This window comes from Sinocyclocheilus anshuiensis, unplaced genomic scaffold (assembly GCF_001515605.1).
Source record: "Sinocyclocheilus anshuiensis isolate Anshui unplaced genomic scaffold, SAMN03320099.WGS_v1.1 scaffold1041, whole genome shotgun sequence".
Taxonomy (NCBI): Eukaryota; Metazoa; Chordata; class Actinopteri; order Cypriniformes; family Cyprinidae; genus Sinocyclocheilus; species Sinocyclocheilus anshuiensis.
The window spans coordinates 329556-338391 of NW_015554134.1; the positions used below are offsets into that span (position 1 = coordinate 329556).

The window sequence follows — 8836 nt, forward strand, 5'->3', positions numbered from 1 at the left end:
GCATGTGTGTGTATTTATATATATATATATATATATATATATATACCATAAATATACATAGCACACACACATATATTATGTAAACAAAAACTTTTATTTTGGATGCGATTAATCATTTGACAGCACTAATTATATTCACATTTAGATGTATGTGATCTGTTGAAGTCGTCGTAGATGTGCACTTCACCTGTTTGCCGGTCATTCACATTCAGTCCTAATATTATTGATTTCGATATCTTGATATCTCTCTGTTAAACTGGTTTTAAAAGAGCACAGTGTTTCAAACACATTATATCCTGCTGATGCTGCAGGTAGTAATAAGCTCATATTGAGACACATGTTATTCGTTTGATCTCGGCTGATAGAGAGTCGTTTCTGGTTGTTTAGATAGTGGACGTGTTTTAGAGCAGCTCTTGGTCCCGAGCAGAATTGCCTCTATTGTTGAGTCCCCCCAGCGTCCCCCTCTCTCAAACACCTCCTCCACAAACAAGACCTCCTTTCTCCTCTGGAGAGGGACCCTCGACTCTCAGGGCCAGCACTGACGGCGGGACGCTCCCTGCACAAAAGAGGCTGAAGTGTGAGTAAAGTTGGTCGGAGCCCCCAGAGTGCCGCTCTGTCCCGTCCTGAGAAGGACAAAGAAACACTTTGTGTCAGCCGGGGGGCCCTTGACTAACCCCCAGGGTCTTCCCTTCACTCCTCTTCCTCATCCTGTTATCTTAAACGAGGAGCGCGTGTTCGTGTCTTTCAGAAGCACGCGACTCTTCTCGCACACGAACTGCTCTTGCTAAAAGTCAGCCAGGAAGAGTTGGGTTTGGGCTCATTTCAGCGGTCGGCCCCGGTGTTGAATATCTGGCTGTGTTCTTGTGGTAAACACAAGGTGGAGGTGTGCTTGTGCACCAGTAGAGCTGCAGGTGTTTACTGCGCTATCATCTAACACATCTGTGGTAAACCACAAGAGAAACGTACATGTGCGGTCAGACAGGACTGCAGTATGTGTGTGTGTGTGTGTGCCGCAATCTGCATCTGTCAGGAGATCCATAAACTCTAATGCTCAGCTAAAATTACCACACTTACTTTCCAATGTGTGTGTCATTAAACCAGGTCTTATTAAGGCAGCAAATTGCATATATATATATATATACATACAGTGTTGTGAAAAAATGTTGGCCCCCTTCCTGATTTCTTATTTTTTTGCATGTTTGTCACACTTTAATGTTTCAGATCATCAAACAAATTTAAATATTGCACAAAGATAATGCAAGTAAATACAAAATGCAGTTTTTAAATGATGATTTCATTTATTAAGGGAAAAACTGTCCAAACCTACGTGGCCCTACGTGAAAAATTAATTGCCCCCTCCTGTTAAATCATGAAAGAACTGCAATTAACCACATTATTTTAGAAAGCTGAGTTAAATTTCACTAGCCACACACAGGCTTGATTACTGCCAGACCTGTTGAATCAAGAAATCACTTAAATAGAACCTGTCTGCTGGCGTAAAACCAACACAGCATTTCATAAAAAGAACATCATACCAGCAGTCAAACATGGTGGTGGTAGTGTGATGATCTGGGTCTGCTTTGCAGCTTCAGGACCTGGACGACTTGCCATAATTGATGGAACCATGAATTCTGCTCTCTAACAGAAAATCCACTGTATATATATATATATTATATAGGCTATATTATTTTAATTAATTGTTTAAAGCTGTTTTGAACGAATCGGGTGAGCCAATGATCCAATGGCCCATTCACTCAGAGAGCCGTTTACTTAATTTCTGAATGAATCAGCTGTTTGAACGAATCAAATCAATGACTCATTATTGCATGAATGACATTTACTGCCACCTAATGGCAGTTTTTAGGGGTGCGACGATGAATCGATTCGCGGATCGATTCTGCGTTTTTCGCTAATGCATCGCGATTCTCTCTTGAATAGATTCTGAGCTTATTTTTTAACAGCAGATGGCGCTGCGTGCTTTAGAAATAGCTGTACTCTGATGCTTCCAGTTCCTTACACACGCACCATTTAAACCTAAAATAATCATTCATAAAGTTCGAAAAGGTTGAAGCGAATTACAAGGATGTTCACAGTGGGCTGTTTACATTAATCTCACGTCATAAAAGCATAAAAGCCGAGGTGCAAGTACATTTAACCACTTACATGACTTAGCTCTTCTTCGTGAGCATTTGAGTGTGCCGTTAAAAACTAGCCTAGAGCGCCATCTGCTGTTAAAAACTGAGCTCAGAATCGTATTTGGAAAACCGAATTTAATCGATTTATCGTCGCACCCCTAGCAGTTTTAGTTTCTTATTTAGAGAATCATTTGATTACAAAAATCATATTTCCAAAAAAAAAAAAAATTCTGAGTTGAATCAAATCAAATATTTCTTCTAAAGCCACTTAACTTGTAATGCCTATTTGATGCTTTTCTCATTTAACACAATAATGGCTTTAAATGATCTTTTGGGGATTATTTCTCAGCCAAATTTATTGTGCAATTAATTCATCGCCACATTGTGTAATTAATTCGATTAAAAATTGTAATCGCTTGACAACTCTAATATATATGTTGAAAGTTTAATTAGTATTCAGCATGACAGTATGTAATTCGTAGTGTGGCAGCGGTGGGAACGTAACACAGGTGACTGGAGTGTGTTTTCGGGCCTCTGTGTTGTGCATCTCCACAGTTTTACACAAGAACCTGATCGCAGCTCAGTGAGGGATCTCAGAAAGATCACATGATTAGCAGCGCTCTGCTTCCATGTGCTTTCTAAGAGCTTTATGCTGTATGTGTGAGTGATGTCCAGCGCACTGCACCAAGCCATATGCTCTCCGTGTGTGTGTTTAGCGTGGCTCTAGAGTTGGTCTGTCATTTGTTAGCGCTGCGGGAACAATGGGCAGCTTGTCTCTGGGGTGCTGATGCTGGAGAGCCGCCGACCAAGAACAAGCGTCTGTCTGATGGAGGACCTGCTGACCCTTCCTCGGGAAAATAGAAGCTTTGTTCAGAGGTGTGTGTGTGTGTGTGTGTTTATGCTGCTGTGTGTGTGGGAATGTGTCTACGAGAGGAAGAGGCTGAGAAAACCGAATGGCCGGATGAAAGGTCAGAGAACTCGAAAACACTGAAGCGGTCTTGATTCCTGCACAGCGAGCCAGCGGGTTTTGTAGCGGGTAGTGATGTGTCAGAACTCTACTCTATATGCAAGCACAACATGAGGGCTCGTATCGTAAAAGTTTAAAAACTCTGCTCTCTTCTGTCACATCTTTGTCTTTATTTTTCATATTGCCTGTGTATAATATCGCTGGCTTCTGCGGCAGATCACGCTATAAATAAACACATAATCGCTTACTTTATGTCCTCCGTGTTTACTGTGTAAGTGTTGCCAAGTCCACAGTTTTCCTGCATAATCTGGCTACTTTTTCCACTGTTGCCGCAGGTTGTTTTTCAACTCCGTGGGTTAAAGCGACCCCACTAACGTGATATATAATCCTCAGAACGTGATTGGGCTAGTTTGGGACTAGTGTTGAGAAGCAATTGGTCGGATTTTGTTGTGAAAACCTGGCAACCCTATTCGTGTTGTTCTTGTTCTCGCATGCGGGTCAGTAGGGCTGCACGATTAATCGAAATCGAACCGAAATCGCGATTTGGCTTGATGCTTGATCCGATTAAGCAACACACTTCAAACATCCTCTCAAACTTAATGAGAAGCGTTTATAAACCTGTTGTTGAAAACATTATAACATGATTTTACTCCACAACATCAGTGGAGTGTTTTAAAATAAGTTAATTTTCTTCTTATCACAGAACGATATACATATCAATGTTTGTCCAAATTAGGGATTTCCTGGAACGTCTTGAGTTCTATTACTTCTGTGAGGTATATGTGGAGTTTCTGCGTGAGGGCGCCCTCCGGTGTCCAGTATGAATGGAACAGACATTACATGAGTTTAGCACTCAGTCTTATTTTAGCCATAAATAGGGAAAATAATACTTCTCTCTAAAGAAATTTGAAGTAAACATACGATAATCCATGTTTTTATCCAGTGTATAGAAGTGTACAGGAGTTTTTTTCCTTCTTTCTTTTTTCTTTCCCCACAGTGGATGTATAAAAGGCTCATATTTCAGTCCAAGATTTTTATCATAACAGTATCATATGATGTACAGTTATAGGCCTGCATGTTAACAAGTAACCCTGCAGTTTTCTGTAAAATAAAATTAGCATTGTTATCTTATCGTTCATTTTTAATCAAATTTTTATATTGTTATTTTTTTTGTTAATTTGTTTTAAAAATCGCATTTAAATCGTAAATCGCAATTTTAACCAGCAAAATCGCAATTCGATTTTTTTCCCCAAATCGTGCAGCCCTATGGGTCAGTTCAGAACCATGATCCGTTCACACTGGACATCTGATATTGGCCACATTTAAAACAACAATGTGAATGCAATAAAATCGGATCTGAGCAAAAACGAGTGGAATTGAGCAGTGTGAACGTAGCCCGAGTCTCTACTAATGAGCTGATGAGTGGAATCAGGTGCGTTTGATTAAGGAGACATGGGTTTTACTGTAATCAAAGTCGTGCATGTGCATCAGGCACACAGTCAGGGCTGTGGTTTGTGATTCTGGACTTCTACATTCAGCAGTTTCATACACACCTGTCTGCGTGAGGATGCGGCTTTAGCACACACTGAGTGAACGTTTAGTTGCGTCTCTGTGTTGGCCTTGATCACACCTGACAGTCTATAAATGACACACGAGCAGCCTAGACACGCGCCTCTCGCTTCAAATAAATTGGTTTGTGGCGCCACCTGGTGGCCGGTGAGAGTAGCTTCAGTGTTAGATCATCAGTGATTCTCAACTAGGGGGCCATAGGATGATGACTAAAGTATTTAACTGAGTAAATCAAACTAATTCTAACCCTAAACTAAAATGCTAAAAAACGGCAATCGTATTTCTTTTTTTAACCCCTCAATAACTGTTGTTTTTAATTAAGAACGGTTCCTGAAACTTCTGGAATCCCAAAATAAATCATAAATCATGTTAAATGCGCTGTCATTATTTGGGTATATCTGTAATTTATTCCGCAGGATGTGCTGAAATGCTGTCTAGATAGGCAGCTCACTAGGGTTTGAGACTCAGACACTGTCACAGTGTGTTTGCAGTCGACATATTTGTGCTTGACGGTGAAATACACTCCCGTCTGAGAGTTCAGATCCATTTGTTGGGCACAGTGCGCCCTCTACTGATGAGTGATGAACAGCACATTTGAGCTGGAATCAATCTCTACAGTCTCTACTAAAGTAATGTCACACAGAAGCAGTGCTGGATGAATGTGCTCTGGATGGTCACGAACAAGAACACGCCAAACAGTGCTGTAATTATGTGGATCAGGTCAGATTTGACTGTGGTCTCGCCTGTTTTCCTTTCGGGTTTTCTCTGCTGCCTCCCTGAAGTGCTTCCTAGAAACTCCTCTCTGTCCAGCAGCAAATCAGGAGTTTATTGAGGCAGAAGTCGTAGTTAATAGTCAGTTAATACTGAGAATTGGTCCCCAGACTAAAGTGCGACTGACATGGCAAAAAAAGTTTCAGATTTCTGCTTTGTTTTGATTCCTGAGATTTGTGTCTCATTATTATTCAGCATCAATAACACTGTCTGAAGCATTGTGATGCATACAAAGAAGTCATAAGAATAAGATCTCTGTGATGGTGCTAATAAACCGGGTGTGTTTTAAATGCACAATACCCTGGTTTATATATCTGTAGTCAATAAATCCAGTTTGTTTCAATCTCATATATTTCAAGGAATTGAATCTTGATTATATTTAAACCATGCTGTTGATACATTGTAACTGATTCAGCTGAGTTGATTTCTGTTGATTCTCGGCAATGTGAATAAATGCAGTATGATGTGAAAATATGCATTATTTTGAGTGCACGCATTCATATTTATTCTTGTTGCACGTTAACTCCTGTTTAACACTATCTAGGTCATGTTCTTGTGTTGCATGGCGTGTGAGGGCTCGTCATTGTTCATCCGTTTCATTTCTTACTGCTTTCTAGCATTAGGCTTAGACAAATTAGTTTGATTGGACACACAGCCCGTGACGTCTAAGCTTATGGGAATGTTTTCTCGTCTCATTGGGTTTTCTATTCTCACAGTGCATGATTATATGTAGCTGTGTTTTTTTCCTAGTGACCCAGTTGTGATGCTGTGGGTGGAGTAATGTGTGAGTCCCAGCGGTGCGCACCAGATGGCACTGTGACTCTGCTGAAACCACACACGAGTGCTCCTGCAGAGTCCTTACAGAGCCAGAGGACTCTCCTGTCTTACTGACCGTCATGCTGGAAACAGGCCGCCTTTGAAGATCAAAGCTTCCGCGCGCACCGAGATAACGTCCACCCCAGCCTCAATAAAGACAATCTTCTGCTGCTCCTTCTTTCATCGGCAAAGTCAGAGTCTCCGCTAACCTTTCCGGCCTTTTCAGGTCATCTTGGGTTAGTCATGTTTGTGTGAAAGTTTAAATTCACAGTCTGAAAAATGCACAGTTAATCATTTGGACAAGCATTTGAGTGACTTGACAGGCGGCTGGAACGGCCGGTTTGATGAAATCCAGTATACTCTGTGTGAGTGTGTGAATGTGTGTGTGTGTGTGTGTGTGTGTAACCAGAAGACATGGAAACTCGGCCGATGCCAAACTCTCAGTTGGTCCGTGGCCAGATCTCTGTGAAGTGACACACTCGTCATGCAGGTGGGCCGGATTATGATTGGGTGACAGTAATAGCAGCACTATAAAAGCATCCTCTGTTTCTCACATTGTCAGTGTGATCAGTGCTCATGCAGGCTGATTTACAGTTTTGGCTAGATTCAGGTAAACTGGACCGCTTTTTCACATTCATCTACAAAGTGCAGAAGCAGTGAGAGTGATACTTTAATCTTGACTATCATATGAGTTTCTCTGAGCTCTGTTCAGGAGGCCATTGTAAGTAAATACCAAAAGAAGCTCGGAGCGCCACATACTTGAACCTTGCCCAAATTTGCTTTCAACAAATCAGATTTGGTGTGATTTTAAATGCTGTTTCTGGGATTATGAGAAACCCAACGAGTGGGCTGAAGTTCTGTGTGTGTTTGTGTGTGTGTGTTTGTGTGAGGTGTGGTTAAGTTACTGTAGGTCAAAGCTCAGGTAGGCGTTTTGTCCTCCATACTGTTAGCTAATGTTTAAGACATTTTGCTCCATATACACATACATACACAGTTATATATTTGACATTATGTCCTAAAACTGACCATTTTTTTAATTAGTCCCTTTCTTAATCAAAGGGACATTTGATGAAAACATTTAAAGCTAAGTGTAATGACTATACACCAGGTCTGGGCAATACATCAGATATTCACCATATTTCACAGTGATTTTGCTGGCAAAATACAGTTTGTCATCAAAAGGCTGAAAAAGTGGTATTGCCCATCCCTAGTAGAGACTAAAATTTATTTATGTATTTAATCATCATTTTTACTTGTCAGAAATCAAGGTTTTGTCAATTTTAGCTCGCTTCTGGAGAGTTTTGTGTGGTGAAGTGAGCACACAGACACATGTTGGCAGTGCTATTGGGGTGGCAGGAGTTTTCTTGGGAATTTCTAAGCAGGTGCAGTTTTAATAGGATTATCACTCACACACACACACACACTCACACACACACTCACACACACACACACACTCTCACACACACACACAACCCAAAGTGCTGCTATAACCAATCAGGGAAAAAATAAAAAAATTCGATCATCGTTTACATGATCGATCATCGCTGTCATGGTCGAGTACTCGATCACTGTTGCACATCCCTAATATAAATGTAGATAGTTGTTCAGTACCAAAAAACTGAATTCAGTCTCAAAAACCTGCAAAAGTTTCCAGTTCATGTTGGGAAAAAAAAAGAAAAAAAGAGTCTGATTCATAACAATAGCTTGCTCTGAGGCTGAACTTCTTTAAATGATTGATTAATATAAGTCATTTGTTTGAGAAACACTGAAGAAGAGCATCTAAAGATGAATGAACCCTTCACCACTAGATGAAACCAAATATAGACACAAATCAGCTGGTGACTAGATTTGAAATCATTTTCATAGTATCTGCATATCTCCCTTTATAATCCCTGAAAGCTGTGACTCGTCTTCGTTCACCACGATCTCACAAAGTTCAGCTGTGATCAGTGAAGCTCTCTACACTGCACAGTGAATCACTGGTTTACATTGCGTCCGCACTTCGCTTGTTGTAAATGAGAGGATTCGTGAGCTTGTATAACAGCACTGAACTAAACTCCAGTGATTTGACATTTTGGATTCTGACTGGATTCTGATTGGCTGTTGCGTTCAAGAAATCAGCAGATCTGTCTGTGATTGGCTGCACTGGTCAATGCTGCAAAAACACGCTGTAAATAGAAACCTCTGACCAGATATGAAAAACCCTGCCTTGTTTGTGACGGTAGGAAACAGGAGGTTTGTGGTGGTTTTGGTACACTGCAGTTTTAAAGGGTTAGTTCACCCAAAATGAAAATAACCCCATGATTTACTCACCCTCAAGCTATACTAGGTGTATATGACTTTCTTCTTTCAGATGAATACAATCGGAGTTATATAAAAAAATGTCCTGGCTCTTCCAAGCTTTATAATGGCAGTGAAGGGGTGTTATTTTTCAGTAGTCCAAAAGAAGTCAAATAAAGCACATCCATCCATCATAAGAAAGTGTCCCACATGAGGTTTGTGGTGCTTTTGGTACACTGCAGTTTTAAAGGGTTAGTTCACCCAAAATGAAAATTAGCCCATGATTTACTCACCCTCA

At 40.7% G+C, this 8836-nt stretch overlaps 1 long non-coding RNA gene across 1 annotated transcript in view; it reads left to right on the plus strand.

Annotated features, from left to right (window-relative positions):
* Positions 1 to 8836, plus strand: part of LOC107670356 (uncharacterized) — a 57650-nt gene that overhangs the window by 415 nt on the left and 48399 nt on the right. The window lies entirely within an intron of this gene.